General features: G+C 36.4%; 1 protein-coding gene across 10 annotated transcripts in view; it reads left to right on the top strand.

The window, feature by feature from the left end:
* WDR72 (WD repeat domain 72) overlaps nucleotides 1-17,833 on the top strand; it is a 221,291-nt gene that overhangs the window by 191,477 nt on the left and 11,981 nt on the right. The window lies entirely within an intron of this gene.

The following is a 17,833-nucleotide window of genomic DNA, read 5'->3' as shown; positions in this document are numbered from 1 at the left end:
TCTAATTGTTTTCCTTTGGCTAATTGCATTGATGATTACTTCCAACACAATGTTATGTAGTAGTTGGAAGTAGTGAGCATCCTTTTGTTTTCCTTACTTTGGTGGAAAAGTCACTAGTATTTCTATAGCAAGTAGGATGCTGGCTTTGGGGCTGAGGCATATATATTTTATCATATCAAGGAAATATCCAACAACCCTATTTTATTAAGGGTTTTTACATAAAAAGGTATTAAATTTTGTCAAATTTTTCTTTCCCTATTTCCACCTGCCCTTTTAATCATGACCAGTTTTTCTGCAAAATTACCTATTTAATCTAGATTTTCAAATTCATCTGTATAGAGTTGAGCACTGTTGTCTCTTATGACTTTTCAAAATGTCCTTTCTATTGATAGCTATTTCCTCCCTTTCATTTTTTATTTTATCTCTTAGTTGGATTTTCCTTTTACTTTTTGATTAGATTGGCTAGTGGCTTATTGGTTTCACCAATTTTTTTTTTTAAAGCTCAAGGATTTCTTTCTTAGTTCTTCTATTTTAGTATTCTCTAATTCATTATCTTTATTAATAGTCTTCCCTTTTGTTTCTTTTGGTTTACTTTATTGATCTCTAGCTATCTTTTCAAGTTGGATTTTCATTTTTATTAATTATGTTTTTAATGCTATAAAATGTCCTTTCATAACTGGATTAATTGTGCATTAGTTTCATGGATTCTGTTATACTTTCATTATTGTCATTTTGAAAAATTCTTCAATTTTGTTTCAAGCTAAGAATTATTTAGTGACGCTGGGTGGTGGGGTCCAGCAGGTGGCCTCTCCATGCCGCGCCCCTTCTGCCAGGACAGACCAGCTGTCCCCCACCCCTCGCCACCCCCAGTGCCTCCACGGAGCAGTGCGCGCTTGTCTGAACATTGAACGTCCTCACACCTGTCGCAGCCAGTGTGGGCCTCTGGTGTCAGGAAGGGTGACGCGGTTGTATTGTGTTCTCAGAACCTGCTTAACTTAGGTTTAAAAACCCAAAGAAAACCGCGAAAGAGAAAAAAAAAATTTCCAGGTGGAAAGATCTTTTTAGGTTTTGATATTCTTATTAGTTACTAGTTTTATTGTATCATGATCAGAGAATATTGTCTATTCTAATTCTATTCCTTGGATTGGGTGGGAGGGTTACCTTCTAGTTTAAGATGTGGCCAAGTTTCTTGAATGTTTCATGTGTACTTAAAAACAAGATGTGCTATTATTGGCATTCAGAGTTTGATTATTAGATCTACCTTATTGATTCCACAGTGTACATTTTCTATAGTCTTGCCAGTAATTTTTCTTAGATCGAGAGAGCTGTGTTGAAGCTATCTAATACTAGTTTTTGTTTCTTTCTGCAGTTCCTGTTTATCTCTTTTTATTCAAGTGGCTGTGTTATTACATGCCAATATATTGTAACTGAAATAACTTCATTGTGAATTGTAGCTTTTGGCGTTTTAAATACCTTTCTTTGTGTCCTTATTTAATGCCCTTTGGTTTGCATTCCGTCATGTTAAATAATAATGTGATGACTGCTTTCTTTTTACTTACGTGTATCTGTCCATCCTTTTATTTTTAATCTTTCTTATCTCTGTTTTTAGTGTGTCTCTCTTATAAACATAGAATTAGATTTTGCTTTTTTAGCCTATCTTTTCTCCTAATAGGTTAGTTAAGTCTATTAATATTTATTGATAATGTTGGTAAATTTGTGCATACATACAATTATATGAAATCATATATTTTCTTTCACTGTGTGCTCTGTTTATTTGATTTTCCTGAAAATCTCTATCCTTGCTTTATCTTTTTTATGGGGGAGGGCAGAGGAAGGAAAAATTGGGGATTTTTTTAGCATAAATGTCTACTGCTTACCTGCAGGGATTTAATATACATGACACTTTTTTTTTTTTTTGGCCATTGCTGATTGCCCAACTATGAGCAATATTGAAATAACTGCTAATAACATTTCAGCTCCCTCTCTCTCAGAATTTAATTTGAAATATTTATGCCAGGCAATACTTATAATCTGTGATGTATCTTGCTTTTTATGCACTCTCTATATCCTTCCAAACCCCTCAATTGTTTCATAGCTGTTTTGTCTCTGCATTATCAGAGCCTATAGTCATATTTCCATAACTATCATTTAATCTTAGCCCCATAGGCTAATGTATATTTAGTGTGTGCCTCCTGTCCTTACACTGATATCTCCTTGATTGTGCTGGTTGTCTAAAGTTCATTCTCTAGTAGATCCCTTAAGAAACGTTTGTTTGAATAATATTCCTTAAATTATTGATGCTCATATTACAGCCTTTATAGTTAAAGGCCAGTTTTACTGGATTGAAAATCTTAGCTCAAAATTTCCCTTCTCTGAATTTTTGGAACATTTTACTCTTTCATTTTCTGGGGTGAAGTGTCATCAATATCTTATGAAAATCTGATTTTCATTCCCTTATGAGTAACTTGACCTATTTCCTATTCTATTTCTATTTTAAATTTTGTTCAAATCTGTAAAGTTGCTATTGTCAATAAGTTCATATTAATGAGATTTCAGGGAATATGTATTGTATAAGATCAAAAGCAAGGTGCTACTGCTACTTAATATTTAAATGTCTTGCTGAGATCTTGCCAGTTGCCAAGCCTCTGATCCAGTTATTTCAGCTGCTTTTGCAGAGAAATCAACCATGTAGTGACTTGACCAATTTTGTGATCTACTTATATGCATAGGGACAGAGGAAGCATAGTAAACTAATTATGTTTTTAGCTATGGCCAGAGTCAGAGACAAAATAATTTTAACTTATCTTACCTATAAAAACAAAAACTTTATGATTTATGTTTATGAAACATAATAATGAATTGAAATAAATATATATATATTTTTAAATTTTATAATCAATTAAGATGGGTGTAAACATACTTTTTCTCATGATTTAACCTGAATGTTTAAGGAAGAGCATTGTTTTATTGTTATTATTTGACAACATTTTATGGTGCTGTTTATCCTTGAAATGGGAGAGAAGGGGAATGTCAGTAACAAATAAGCCACTATTTCTGTTTTAGTTTTGCACTCCATCCAGTAATATTTTTGCCTTTGATGGGACTGAGCTGGATTAAGCTTTCAGTTTCAATACCAGCATATTCTTAAAATATGTTTTGAGTAAAAAGACTAGCAATTAAGGATCATACTTAAGTGATGGTGAAAGATCTATCCTTAGTTTGCTTGCATTATCAGAAATCAGTTTTACTTCTTCCCATATTCAGCACTCATGATAGCAGAAAGGGGAATCATAGATGACTTCATGTAGGATTTTATTTGGTTATCAATATCATCAAATGGATACAAAACCACAAGCCCCATTAAACTATTTTTTAAACATGAGACACTAACATTTTCTCCTAAGTTTCTATAATTTTAAGTGATGTTCGAGATTATATAACTATTTAAATTATTTATTTTGTTATTAGATTAGAGAAATTTTAAATATAGTACATTGTTAGTAAAATAAAGTGCCTTGATCTGAAGGCAGCACATTACTGCTCTTTACCTATGTTTCTAGGCAAGGGCATATGTAGTAATAGTAATAATGTTGGACTTATTTAAGCCTTCCGCTTTCTAGCCACTAGTCTACACACTTTGCATGTCTTAACTCTTTTAATTGTAACAATTCTACACATCTGTTAGAATTATTACTATTCATCATTATTAGTATTATTACTATTTGGTAGATAGGGAAACTGAGACACAGAAAGATTAAGCAATTTGACTAAAATTACCCAGTTTATTTGAGCCAGGATTTATTTGAATTGGCTATTTTAATAGCATATGGATAAATTTCCATAACAATAAGCTCCTTGTATTTCAGTCATGAAGCTGTCCTTCTTCACAGTCCTAAAATTGAATGGTGATTTAAAACAGTGCTTGTTGAAAGAAACACTTGTGAGAAATTAGCCAATTACAAAAGAAAAGCAATATATGTAATTCTTTCAACATCTAATCATACTGTATCTTTCAATTAAATCATCACCCTCAGAAGCAGAATCCTGTGTATTGCCAAGTACAATCCTTGCCAAATATCCAGACACAATCACGGGCTTTAAGGATTACAAGCCACATAATAAAGGATAATGACCTAAAATTATGCGCACCAATATAGAAAGCTGGGACTGACATGCTCTGTATAAATCAGCCATCTATTAGATTTAATGTGAGATTAAGGAGCTGTGTAACCCGTAATTATGCTGTTTTTCATTAAGAAAAAAATGTAATAATGGTGCTCAGTAAAATTTTTTCTTCTATTTACTTCTCTTTAATTGGATTGGGGACTGCTTAAACATCTTTGAGTTGGAGCTTATAAGAAGATGATCCCAACTGTCTTTCAAAGCTTAAGGCAGCATGCAGACAACGTGATCATGTCAAGGCCCATGCAAAATCCTTAATCCTGCTTTTTTCCCATCAGCCAGCTACTGCAGTCCAGTGTTTAACCTGCCGAGTACTAATGTGCTTTGTCACTGCTTTGGTAGATTTCCCACTTCATTGTTACTGTTCAAAGAAAGCTTCATTGCCATTAAAAGATCTTCACCATTTCCTCTACCTTTGGATACTGACCCATGCTACCTTAGGACTCTCAGTATTTTATGCCTTAATTTAAAAATAGTCCCTGGTTCACCATACATCTAAAATGTCAAAAAGAGAATAGTGTCTTGTTTGTTCCTACAGTCATCCACCCATTTATTCATTTGACAAATATCGAGCCCCTTTGTATCTTTTCTTCAAGCTCTACCGCAGACATAGGAAGGCAAGTATCAAGATGGTAGTAGTCATAGCATCTCAGCCAACTCTGGACCTCAGTGTTGAAAGTAAATAAAATAGTTTGGAGTTCTCTTTTACTTTTTTTTTCTAGCTACATTTTGCCAAATCAAAACACTCAGCATCTTAACCTTCGAACTCGGAGCTGTAGTTTCACTTAGATCTGCACTATCATAGTAAAAGTCAAATGGCCACATTTATAGCTGTGTGTGCTACTTGGATGTGATGAACTTCCTTCTTTTTCCTTCAGAGGATGAGTAGTGGAGGAGAAAGGGAGTGTCTCTCAGATCTGTCCCAGCAGCAGTGAGTAGCCTGCAGAAAAGCAGGCCCAGTTAATGCCCAGCTGCTTAGACCAGTCAAGCAAGCTGCCAAGTCCCAGCTGTGTCTCTTAACGTTTTCTAATTGCACCTACTCCTCAATCTGTGAACTGTTTTCTGGACTTAGATTCATCAAGCGCTGCCATTTTAAAAGGGTATGTAGGCAGGTATCCTAGGATATGCCATTATAAGCTGCTGCCAGGGGATCTTCTAGGAGATAAATGGAACCTGTGTGAAGTAAATTAGTGTGAACTAGTCAATCTGAGTGTCAGCCTTGAGCCACTTCCGTGGATAACTAGCTGGCTGACTGGAGGCAAGGGTCTTCTGCCATATGGGACGGAATCTCTGAGATTTCGTTCCACAGGATGGGGGTATGTTGGGGGATGTTCATTCTTGGAAGAAGGCCAATTTGATCTGGTTTGGATTTGTCAGTGAAACGGACTTCTAAAGCATTTCTGTTCACCTCCCTGCTCAGGGTAGGTGTGGACTCCAAGTTGGACTTCTCTACTGTGGGAAACGTGAGAGCAGTGCCCCAGAGGGGACTCCCTCCTCCTTCCTTGCACTGCCATTTTTCAGGCTTCAGCTGTGCTACGCTTGGTCTGAACATCCTGAGACCTTTAGGGGTTTAAAACAAAGTCATAACCATGATTTGGGAAAACAAGTATAATCCAAGTCTTCTCTCCCTATTTGTTTATTGAGGAATAAATCTATGTGATCTTTAATTCATGAAGAGATGGAGGTTCTCTGCAAAGCCTGGTGATCATGGTACCCTGTAGATACCCAGCATGGAAAATTGAATTTTGGCTGTTAGAGGAGGGGGAGAAACCCTCCTAATAAGCAATAGAATGAGAAAACCTTTTAAAATAACAGTTCCATGGAAAGAATTTAGAGACAAAAAAAGCATATGAACCAATATATCCATAAGAATTATTATTTAATATGATTAGATGGTAAGTGTAAATGGTTTTATTATGTAAAAATCATGTTTCTATAATTCAGTATTCCTTTAGAGATCATAGTGTGTTCTTACATTAAGATCACAAGAATTCATTTTATCTAGTTAAATTATGACAAATCATCTTTATTTCTTTTTGCCTTTATGACATTAATAAAAATTTTTATCACCTTCCTCTCTGTAGAATGAAATATCAGTGAGATGGTTAAACATACAATGAAAATGCATGAAGTGGAGTGAGAATAGATTTAGGCCCTATATTTGGGGAGCATTTTTTCAAACATTCCCCTCCCCATTTCCAGAGAAGCATTTTCTTTTTCATAAAGAGAAAGAAAAACAATCCTGGTATAAGAACTTGGACAAAGTAATAACTGTTTAAATATTCAAAAAATAAGTTTATTTTTTCTGGTCACCATTCCTAGAATTATGTGTCCATAAGGTAGCTTTTGAGCACTTTATGTGAAGGTACCACCATAATGGGGTCCATGGAGACATTTTATGTATAACGTACATTTCAGTATATAGAGTGTATTTGTGGATGTTAGATAGTATGAATCATAGCAAAGATCAAACCCAGTGCTTTAAAAATTGAGTGACCCTTTCCTTGAACTAATGAAACAAAAATGGGATGCCCTGTGAGGAAAAAAAAATTGTTTTATGCCTGTACATTGAGTTCAGAGACATGAAATCCCCAGGGTAAATTTAGCTTTATGATTTATGAAGGTAAAGAAAAAGAGAGTGGAAATCAACAAGTTTTCCCTTCTGGTGTAAGGGCTACACAGAATATTTTGCAATGCATGACTCTACTTTTATAAAGTTCTTTGAAGAGAAGGGAAGTGAATGTTGTATAAATGATGCTTTGGCCTAGAGATCTTGCTCAACATGGTCCGTGCAAGGTCTACATGACCTCATTCAAAGCATAGAAAGTAGACTTCCCTAGCCATCACTGTCCAACCAGTATCTGTCCCATGACCATTAGACTCATTATGTTTGTGCAACAAGCACACTATCTATAAATTTCCAACTTCCAAGACAAGCTGAGGGTGACAGAAACTGACACATTGAGTCTGGCCTGTGATTCTCTGATCGCAACAATAGGTTCCATTGTAGAGAAGCAAAGTTGTCCTCATGACATCAGCCTCAAAATTCCAAGATGTGTTTAAAATGTCTTGCTTGCCTATAAGTGTAGCCCAGTGAACTAGTGAGACGCAATGGCCAAGGAATGGAATAAAAATAACACTGACCAAACACAGTGCTAAGAAAACACAAGAGAGGAGAAAAATTAATGTTAACTGTTGGGTTAATGAAAGCTTCACAGTAAAGGTGACATTTGAGCTCATTCTTGACTAAGGGGAATATTTTGGCAAGAAGAGAATTGGAGATTAGTGTAAGAGGTTATCTCAAGCTGGGGATCTTCATAAAGGCACCAGCATAGAAGATAAATGGCACATCCAGGGGACAGTGAGTGGTCTCGTCCAGCTATGGTATATGATATAAGAGTCTAAGATGGGGAGGAGTGGCCAGCATCCACTGAGAAACCTGTACCTGTGAGCTGAGGCTACTGTGAAAGGCCTTCAAACCCACAGCTTTAGAACCCATGGCTGACTGAATAGAGGTGATTACGGGTTTTTTTACACAGAAGCTACATGATCAAAACTTGATAGTAGGGATCTGACTTGTCTCAATTTAAAGAATTACTGGAGGGAGAGACATGTCTTATCGGCTATTACCTGCGGAAATGGCTTGGGTAATGGAAAGAAGGGTGAGAATATAATCATCCTGATGGGTTGTTGGAACTAGAGGTGAGAAGATGGCAGTAAATCTTCATACTGGTGTCGTGGTCTTCCTAACATCTTTTTGAGATATTCCGGTATTATCTAAACTCTCTTCCCCACTACCTCCTCCCAGACCTATGCATGGCCTCTTAAATTCCATTGTGTCCTGGTTGGCTGCCGTCACTGGAAGCACAGGGTTCCAGATGCATAAGCCTCCTTGGCTCTCTTGTTGGTTTCCGTGTGGTTGGTTTATTGTGTTGATCATCCCCTACCTAAATGCCAGGCTTCTGTTAACCTCTTGCCTATATTTTTACATTGGCCTAATGGCCTTGAGTCATAGCAAATGATAGCTCAGAGCCATGTTCTTGTTACATATACTTTGGATACTTTTACCTTTAAATGTTTCCCACAATTTACTATACTGGCATGTATTCCCACTGATTCAGCCTCACAATTGTTTCTTCTAAAATAACCTAATCAGTCTAACATTTCACAACTTAGGATCCCTAAGTTTTATCTATAGGCTTTGAGATTTTTACCATATATTCTTTTTTTTATTAAGGTATCATTGATACACATTCTTTTGAAGGTTTCATATGAAAAACAATGTGGTTACTACATTCACCCATATTATCGAGTCTCCCCCACACCCCACCACAGTCACTGCCTATCAGTGTAGTAAGATGCCACAGAGTCACTACTTGTCTTCTCTATGCTACACTGTCTTCCCCATGATCCCCCCCCCCACTCCATTACCATGTATTCTTACAAATGACTTGTAGAAATGTATTAAGGAGTATTTTAATCTAATCTAGGGTACTGTTTTACACTGTCTTATCTAGAAATATTTGTCTCTTACCTTTTGTTACCTATGTTGTCATTCTCTAATTATGATAACATCTCTCTTCTACTGAGCCTAATTTTCTGAAAGTCTCATATAGTTGCTGGTTTCTTTCTATACACAAGCATGATTGCTCTTTAAAGCTTTGCTTTCTTTAGGTGTGTTTTTCATCCTTTATTTATAGATGTCACTGGCTTGTCTACTATCAAAAAGAGACTCTGGTACTTATCAAGGTCATTTCCACATTTTGGGCAACCATCTCTTAGGGATATTAGTGCAAATACTGAGTGCTATGCAACAGAGAAGGCATTTTTCAATTATTTATCCCCCAGAAAAAATTAATATTTTGAAATGAGTGGCTACATTGTATATGCATGACCTTAAGAAGCAATCAGTGCCAAGAGACCACCTACACTGTCTAGGTCTGGTGTGAGTGCACGTGTGACAGAGTGATGCTTGCTACTGTTTATATTATAATATAGCAGTTAAGCACATTATTAACATCTAAGCATGTTTTCCAGCCAATTGAATTAAGTTCTCAAGTACACTAACATATATTTGATGTCATTCAAATAAAAATAAATCACATTCAGAGTAACCAAGCCTAATGATACAAAATGTAGTAACTTAGACCTTTTCTTCCTTGCATCCTTCTTAATGTTGACAAAGAACTAGAAAATGAAGGCATAGTCTAGATAATTTGATTTCCTTATTTTCCTTTTCCTACCTAGGAGATGAAAGAGCTCTGACACTTGACTAACCATCTGAGACAACCATTTTCCCCTGAGACAGAGACAGCTATCAGCTGGGAATTAGAGACTGCTTTCCAACCATTCTCCCCACACTGGTGTCATCTTAGATTTGGCCTATGAAATGGCTGTTGCTCTTACGAATTCCAATGGTAGTGCCATTTGACAGTTCCTTCTCCCACTGATTCAAGAGGAAAATGTTTTTGGTATTTTTTCCTTACAGATAACTGTAAACTTCCCTGTGGTGTAAGTTGCCTTATGCTGTGAATCCTTATTCTTAAGCTCATATATAAATCATGTTTATCCCTAGTCTCAAATACTAATTTGATGGTCTTTTGATTGAGGGATGTCTTGTTTTCCTGACCTACTTCTAAATTTTCAAACACAAGCTTGGAAGTTTACTGTACATTCCTCTTAGAATTCTCCTTTTACTGGTTGTTCTTCCACTTATCGGTATGTGGGGATCTGTTTTCTTCTTTGGAATCTATTCCTGTTTCAACTTCCTAAACTTCTTAAACTTCTGAGCAGTAATGAATTGATGCATTTCTGTATTTACCATAGCATTTGGCCCTACGAGAAAAGTAAAATGACTTCTGTAGAATCTAAACTGTGTGACAATGTGAGAATAAATTTCTCTAAATTCTTACAACTCATTCATCACCTATACATCCTTTTCGTGATGAACAGGTCCTTTCATACAAGATGTTCCTGAGGCCCTTTGTTTTAAATAATTATCTCTGTGATTTAACGGAAAGCTGAGACTGAGTTTGCAGATTGGACTAGTTTATTTCTGCCATCTCTTCTTTACAAAATTATAGCTGAATATAAAAGGTAATAATAAGTAATGTCTCCCTTAGTTATTTCCACTATGAATTTACTCAGTAGTTCACAGGGACTAAAGCTGTGGAAATTATATTGATCTGATGTTAAAAAAAGAAAAATGCCTGCTCATCTACTCACCCCCTCTCTCCTTGTGCTTGCCAAGGACATGGTACTCTAAAGCAGCACATAAAGAAATCCAGGCAAACCTCTCACTGGTAGCTCTGCGAATTACCATTTTTGGGGTGAGGGAATGCAGAAAGAGGAGAGAGTTGCACCATTCTTATTATTCTCCTTTTCTATTCCCAAGATATACCTTGCCTTTGTCATACCCTCTCACCCTACATCCACTATGTAATCTATGGTCTATTTCAGTCTGAGAGTTTGGATAATTTCACTGGAGTTGGTTTTCATGCCAGACTTGACTAAGACAAATGACTTTTTGGGCCCCATCCTTACATAGAAAAGGAGTAGAAATAATTGGGGGGTCTACTGATTCTCCCCTTAAGAGATTTGACCTGAGGAAAATACACTTCCACAGGAACACTGTACCTCCCCAGAACTCTGTGTCCATTCATTCAACAGTAACAGAGAGCCTCTTCACGTCTGGGGCCCCGAAATCAAGATGGAGCCGGGACCTAGACTGAGGTAGCTCCCACACAGCCTAACCTAACCCAGGCCACCTGACTCCAGGCCTTGCTCGCTGCAGTTACGCTTCCTGTGATTATTATTAATGGACCCAGTCAATGAGTTAAAGATGATTCTTCTTGTACGAAGTTGTATTTGCCAAATTGATTGGTGCAGAGAGGGGTTTGTTTAAAGAAATTAATATCATAAATATGATTCTATGAAGGGTAAGATATAACTCACTTTCTGCAGTTACGGTTTTAAAGACTGTTTTTACACCAGCGGTACACACGGGATGGATGTTTTCCTCTGCCAGGGAGTCGCCTTGTCTGTCCGCAGGAGGAGCCAACCTGCAGTCCCGGTCCTTCCTCGGGCATCTCTCCATAGGCCCACCTCACCCTGGCACTGCGGCTACCCAGCTGTCCCTCTGAAGCCGCTCTGATTTCCCTCGTCCCTTAGTCAGACTGGGCATCACCACTTGTAGGAAAATACCGACTTTACCAATCATGCTTAATTCAGAGGGGCCTCAAAAGTCCTCATTATCTCCAAGGCTAGTGTAGTAGCCACTTTTCCTCTTGGTGTCCTGTTCAATGATACACTGAGTGGTTAGTTAGTCTTGGATTCTTAACTGGCAGAATATTTAAGTCTCAGAGCCAGAAGATGCTGAGGTGTCCAGTCCAGCTCTCTCATTTTATTAATAAAGTGCCCGAGTCCAGGAAAGTGAAACAACATGCTGAGGGTCATACTATTAGGAACAGAAGTAGAGTAAAAGACAGATCGTCCAGGCCCTCCAAGTACCTGCTTTGTGCCTTGCATTAGACTAGAGATAATATTTGCTTGTTTATCAGTCTTCCCAAAGAAGCCGATTATTGCTCAGATATCCTGGATTATAGGATGATTTCTGTATTTGAGAGTAATAAAGCATTGTTTTAAAAGAGTCAGTAAACAGTACCTCTTTCTCATTCACATTTATCTTCCCTGAAATTAATTGGCTGGTCTTGCCAATGTCTCACCAGTAGAAGTTAGTTATAGACAGAAGGTTTTTCCCTTACTCTAGTCAATAATTTGATCTTCAGTGTGTGTGTATGTGATATTTAACAAAATATTTAATTAGAATAATTTTTAAATATTTGAATTAATTATATTCAAACATTTAAATATTTGAATAAAATAATTATTTTGGATTCCATTAGCTTGTGTATATGTATATAAACACAGTGGAATACTACTAAGACAAAAAAACAGAATTAAATCTTGCCATTTGTGACAACACAGATGGACCTAAAAGCTACTATGCTGAGTGAAATAAATCAGAGAAAGACAAGTACTGTATGATTTCACTAACATGTAGAATCTAAAAAACAAAACAGAAACAGACTCATAGATACAGGAAACAAACTGTTGATTTACAGTGAGGATAGGGATTGAGGGGCAGGCAAAATCAGGTGAAGGGGATTAAAAGGTCAAAATTCCAGTTATAAAATAAAAAAGTCATGGAGATACAATGTACAATATAAGGAATATAGCCAATAATATTTTTTCTGTTCTTTTTTTTTATTAAGCTATCATTGATATACACTCTTATGAAGGTTTCACATGAAAAACCATGTGGTTACTACATTCACCCATATTATCGAGTCCCCCCCTATACCCCATTGCAGTCACTGTTCATCAGTGTAGTAAGATGCCACAGAGTCACTGCTTGTCTTCTCTGTGCTACAGTGTCTTCCCCATCATCTCCCCACACACACCATGTGTACTGATCATAATACCCCTCAATCCCCTTCTCCCTCCCTCCTCACCCATCCTCCCCCACCCTTCCCCTTTGGTAACTACTAGTCCCTTCTTGGAGTTTGTGAGTCTGCTGCTGTTTTGTTCCTTCAGTTTTGCTTCATTGTCATACTCCACAAATGAGGGAAATCATTTGATATTTGTTTTTCTCTGCCTGGTTTACTTCACTGAGCATAATACCCTCTAGCTCCATCCATTTTGTTGCAAATGGTAGTATTTGTTTTGTTTCTTATGGCTAAATAGTATTCCATTGTGTATATGTACCACATTTTCTTTATCCATTCATCTACTAATGGACACATAGGTTGCTTCCATATCTTGGCTGCCAATAATATTATAATAACTTTGTATGGTGACAGATGGTAAGTAGATTTATCATGGGGATCATTTTATAGTGTATAAAACTATTGAATCACTATGATATACACCTAAAGCTTATAGGATATTATATGTAAATTATACTCCAATAAAAGAATAAAATATACTGCAGTTTTTTATCTACGTGTATTGCATTAGTTTTTACTTCTACTTGATTTAATGTAGTTTTTCTTCTAAGCCTCTAGAAAGACTTTTTTTTAGTTGGTTCATAGTTATGTCTTAAGACTGGGAAGACACCTAAGTTATCAACCAAGGAAGTGATCAACTCTTGGCCATTACATTGAGTCAGTAAGTTTGAACTGAGGCCTTTGACTTCTTTTCAACTACTTATTCACAAATCTGAGCAGTCTTTTAGTCTTTCCTGACCTCTACAACTTGTGTGTTATTTTTATGCCTTTGAATAGATGTGATTAAAATTTTTATCTGAATTTTATGTGCTATTACAGTGGTTTATTCTATTCAGTTGACCAACATTTCAAATTGTTATATCTTTTCATTAATGATTTCTCTATCAATATCTCCAATACTTCCAAAAAAGTCCATACATATGATGGATGGGATCCATTTTTAAACCATTTATGTCATTGTATTGAAAACATTATTTGGGCTACAGATATTAGTCACACTGTCAATGATATAGATTTTTAACAAGGGCTCTATTTATACTATAAGATTGGCCTACCTTGGAAAAATTGGCTGCTGTTTGTAAAGGTGGAGAGAATCTTTTCCACAGTCATTCTCTTGTTGGGGGTAATAGGATATCTCTTAGAGTTATTTGCTACTTAGGCCTGGTTGCCTTTAAGAGTTAATACTATCTTTGAAAATGATGAGAAAAGTAAGAAGGAAGTTTTTAGAAGTGAACCAAAACCAAAACAGAGAATAGAGAGACGTGGAGGAGCATAACTACTGATGACCCTGTCACCACATTTTTTAACAGTAAAACCTTCTATAGAGTCCTCATCATACAATCTTCTGGGTTTCCTTGTTAGGTATTTTAAATGTGGTCTAAAAACTACTGATTGTGTATTGTCTATAGTTGAACCATTTATTTCTGTAGGATCTAGAAGAATTACACTCACAATTCAACACAGCATATAGTCCAACACATCCATACAAAGTACATACACTTCTCCCTCTGTCTAGCTACCAAAGATACTATGAAGATATTTAGAATACTGGCCTTTCAGTTGTCAATATTTTGAGGTGTGTGATGAGTAAATGTAACAGCCTTACATCTTTCAGTGGTAGAACAGTCAGGAAGAGTTTGTCTTTTTTTGCCTCTGGTCCCCCAAATGTGGACTATTTCACAATCCATTACAGTGGAAATAAACAGTTGATTTAAGTTAAGGATGAGCCTAGCAATAATTTTCAGTGTATTGATGTCAAAAGTATCTCTCTGCCAACCTTTAAAATGCATCTTCAAAAACTACTGAAAATATCTAAGAACTTTAGTTGATGAGCTACAAATGGATTTGGTATTGATAAATAAAAGTCAATATGTATAGTGAAAGGACAACTTACTGTGATAAATGGGCCTACCATCAGTAAAGATCAAATTATTGACTATCTAAGGCCAGGAAAAACCTGCCTATATCTAACTTCTACAGGTGAGAAGAATTAGCCAAAACAGCAGTTTAGGAAAAGCTCAAAGGAGAATTCATTAAAAATACATACAAAAGTAGGCAGCAATATTCTGTTAACAAAGGTATTTGTAGCACAAGGCTAATGTATTTCTTTGGCCACGATGTGCCAGCACATACCCTTTCCTTTTGCCTTGAATGAGCTCCGTTTGGACTACCCACATTCTGTCTCAAGGCAATCTAATACAAATTTCACCTCCCAACCACCCTGTTGCAGGGAAATTACCTCTGCGTTCCTAAAAACCTTGTCACTATTGGAATATTGTCTCTAATGCTCCTACTGGCTATTTTTCACTATACTTCAACTAGACCACAAGTTGTATGAGGGCACAAGAAAGGTGTATTCATTTTTTTTACCCCTTACACAGTCTAGCACAGAGCTCTCCCCATAATGAGCACCAGATCAATATTTGTTGATTTCATTGCTATTGAAGTGATTCATTAGAGAAGACTTGGTCACACATCATGTCAAAGTTTAATGATGAAATATCACAGGAAACACCCAAAAGAACAATTGCAAAGATTAGCCCATTAAAAAAAAAAAGTGGAATGGCAGTAATTAACCTCTTCAATGTCTGTTGTTCCCAATTGACAGACTGTAGGTATTTCTTCTACAGTAAATTTAGTTGGATTTTTCTATAAACTACCCAGTAAAAATAACAAATCTTATACCAGCCCAAATTTGTAAGCTAAAATGCAGCTAAGCAAACTATCTAAATAATAACCCTTTCTACTCCCTTACCCCCACATAAACAACACTCTCCAAAAGCATAGGTGGAGAAAAAAATAGCTATGTGGTACCTACTTGTGTGAGTTTAATGACAAACATGCAGCTAAAACTGCATCTAACTTTCTGGCTTTCTTGAGAGGTTTGGGATGTCAATTCGTCCTGGGACCACTTTAGTGCCACTAGAAATAGTAACAAACATTTACTTTGTTGTTCTAATACCATGTTCTCATCCTCTTTGAGGCCCAGAACAGAGCCTTGTTGGATGAATGAATAGAGGAATGAATGGATGAAAGTTCTAAATTATGAATGAGCAATGTATGGGATAAGTGCCACATATTTGCCCAGATAAATAGACACTACCTCACTGGCTGTCAGTAATACAGTTAGCTTGCCATTAATTCCCTAATATAAACACCCATATAAGTGTTTCAGAAAAATTAATTAAGACATATAGAGATAAAATAATCATTAAAGCCAGCCAGGAAATCTTGACCAATGTAATTGTGTTTTGCGACTCTAATGCGTTTAATTTTTCCACTTAAACCTGTTGCAAAAAAAATCTAAGGATGCAAAAATAATCTGTAAGCGTGTGCTACACTGAAGAATGTTAAGGGCAGCTAGACTAATAACTACTCTGTCCATAGTGTCCCTACTTCCAAGTCGCAGACTAACTCATACTACCATTTTGCAAATATGCATCCTTCATCTCAGGTGGACCTAAAGAAATGAATGAATCTAGTGGAAGATAATTCAAAGCATATATTCTCTTGGATCAGAAGCGTATCTACTAGCATGATAGCTCTGCTTCATTCATTTGTACATTCATTCATTCCACAAATCATTCAAGAATACCTTCTATGACCCAGGCATAGAGGTGAATAAGACTTACGGTTCCCACTTCCACATTTTGTTCAGGAAATTCAAATGCAAAAAATAAAAAATTGGGTTTATTTCAAATCAAAATGTCATACATTTTTATCATATCTTGTTTCCAAACAAAAGGTTTGCAGAAGCAGTGAATTTAAAGTCTATGCTTGCACTTTCACAGAATAAAGAAGTACTGTGTTCTGAGAGGGTGAGTGACACTATCTGAAGAGAATGTTTGTGCTGGAGTGATGTTACCCGTCTCCTTTAAAGTGGGTATATTTGGGCCTCAGGTTATGATCACCAATACTATGCATAGTCCATAAAAACAAGATGAGGAGTGTGAAAGGTGTGAAGTCCACTAATGCTGCTTTGAGCCTCAGGTGGCCCTTCTTGGTGTCCCTTACAGAATATGTGAAGTAAAACCGGGCCCAGCCTCTCCATTTGTCCTCCTGTCTCCTAATGGGGGTTTAGGAACAATGGCCAGGACCACTCCCCGGTGCCAACAAACATATTACTTCATGCATGACATGAATCTTTTAAAAATTTTTGGCGTTTATGACTTGTAAATGTTTTGTGTGTTATCCAGACAGGAGACAATGGCCATGTTTCTCCCCAGCAATTTGTGACAGATAAAATTCCAATGTAGTCTATAATGTACATCTTTATATCGTTTGGATTCACACAAGCATGGCATAATTTATATTACCACACACTTTGTCTTGTTATACACTGAGTCTTTTCATGAAGACAGTGCCCACTTTTCCTGACCAATGCTTCTTGAATAAATGTCATATGGAAATACGTTGCTCATGGAGATAATTTAGACCAAGTATTACCACTTGAGGAAAAATGTGGAAACCTGAATCCGTGTTTCCTTAACAGAGCTAGTGATCGTAATGTGTTCACAGGAAATTTTAGATACCTGTGCTAGCTTCTGTTTCTGTTCTTACTTCCTACTCAGAAAATATCTCGTGACAAGTTGTCTGGAGACCTACTATTCAAGACAGCCCTCCTTATTACCACATGCAATGTATTCATTCTATATTTTTAAAATTTATTTTTCTAGGGTTTTTTTTTGTTGTTGTTTGGTGCCATAATCTTTAATTGGATGAAAGAGAACCAAAATGCATAAAAGTGTTCATCAGCTGTGATTTCTGTGACAAAAGGAACCACTGCACCAGTGTAGAGCTGGCCTTTCTAATTGACTAGCCTTATGTTCTTGTCTGTGTCCTTTTGCTGTTAATTGACCATATAGTTTTAGATTTATGCATTAAAAATACGATTTCTACTTCGAAGGGATCACTTTGTTACTTTGTAGCTTTTAAGCTGATGCCCTGAACTTATTTTTCTTCTAAGATAAAGTCTCATCTATAGATTTTTCAACTAATTATATGTCTGCCAATACATACTTAGAGGATACATTTTATTTCAATTTATTATTTGTGTTTACATAGTGTGTCCCTGGAACTATCTGAGAACCGAAAGGAAATGTTTTAATGGTGTTTATCACTACTTTTTCATTGCTCTCCTTCTC

Source organism: Manis javanica, chromosome 8 (genome assembly GCF_040802235.1).
Source record: "Manis javanica isolate MJ-LG chromosome 8, MJ_LKY, whole genome shotgun sequence".
In the NCBI taxonomy this organism is placed as follows: domain Eukaryota; kingdom Metazoa; phylum Chordata; class Mammalia; order Pholidota; family Manidae; genus Manis; species Manis javanica.
Note: the sequence above shows the minus strand (reverse complement) of the source record. Positions and strands in the feature narration are given on the sequence as shown.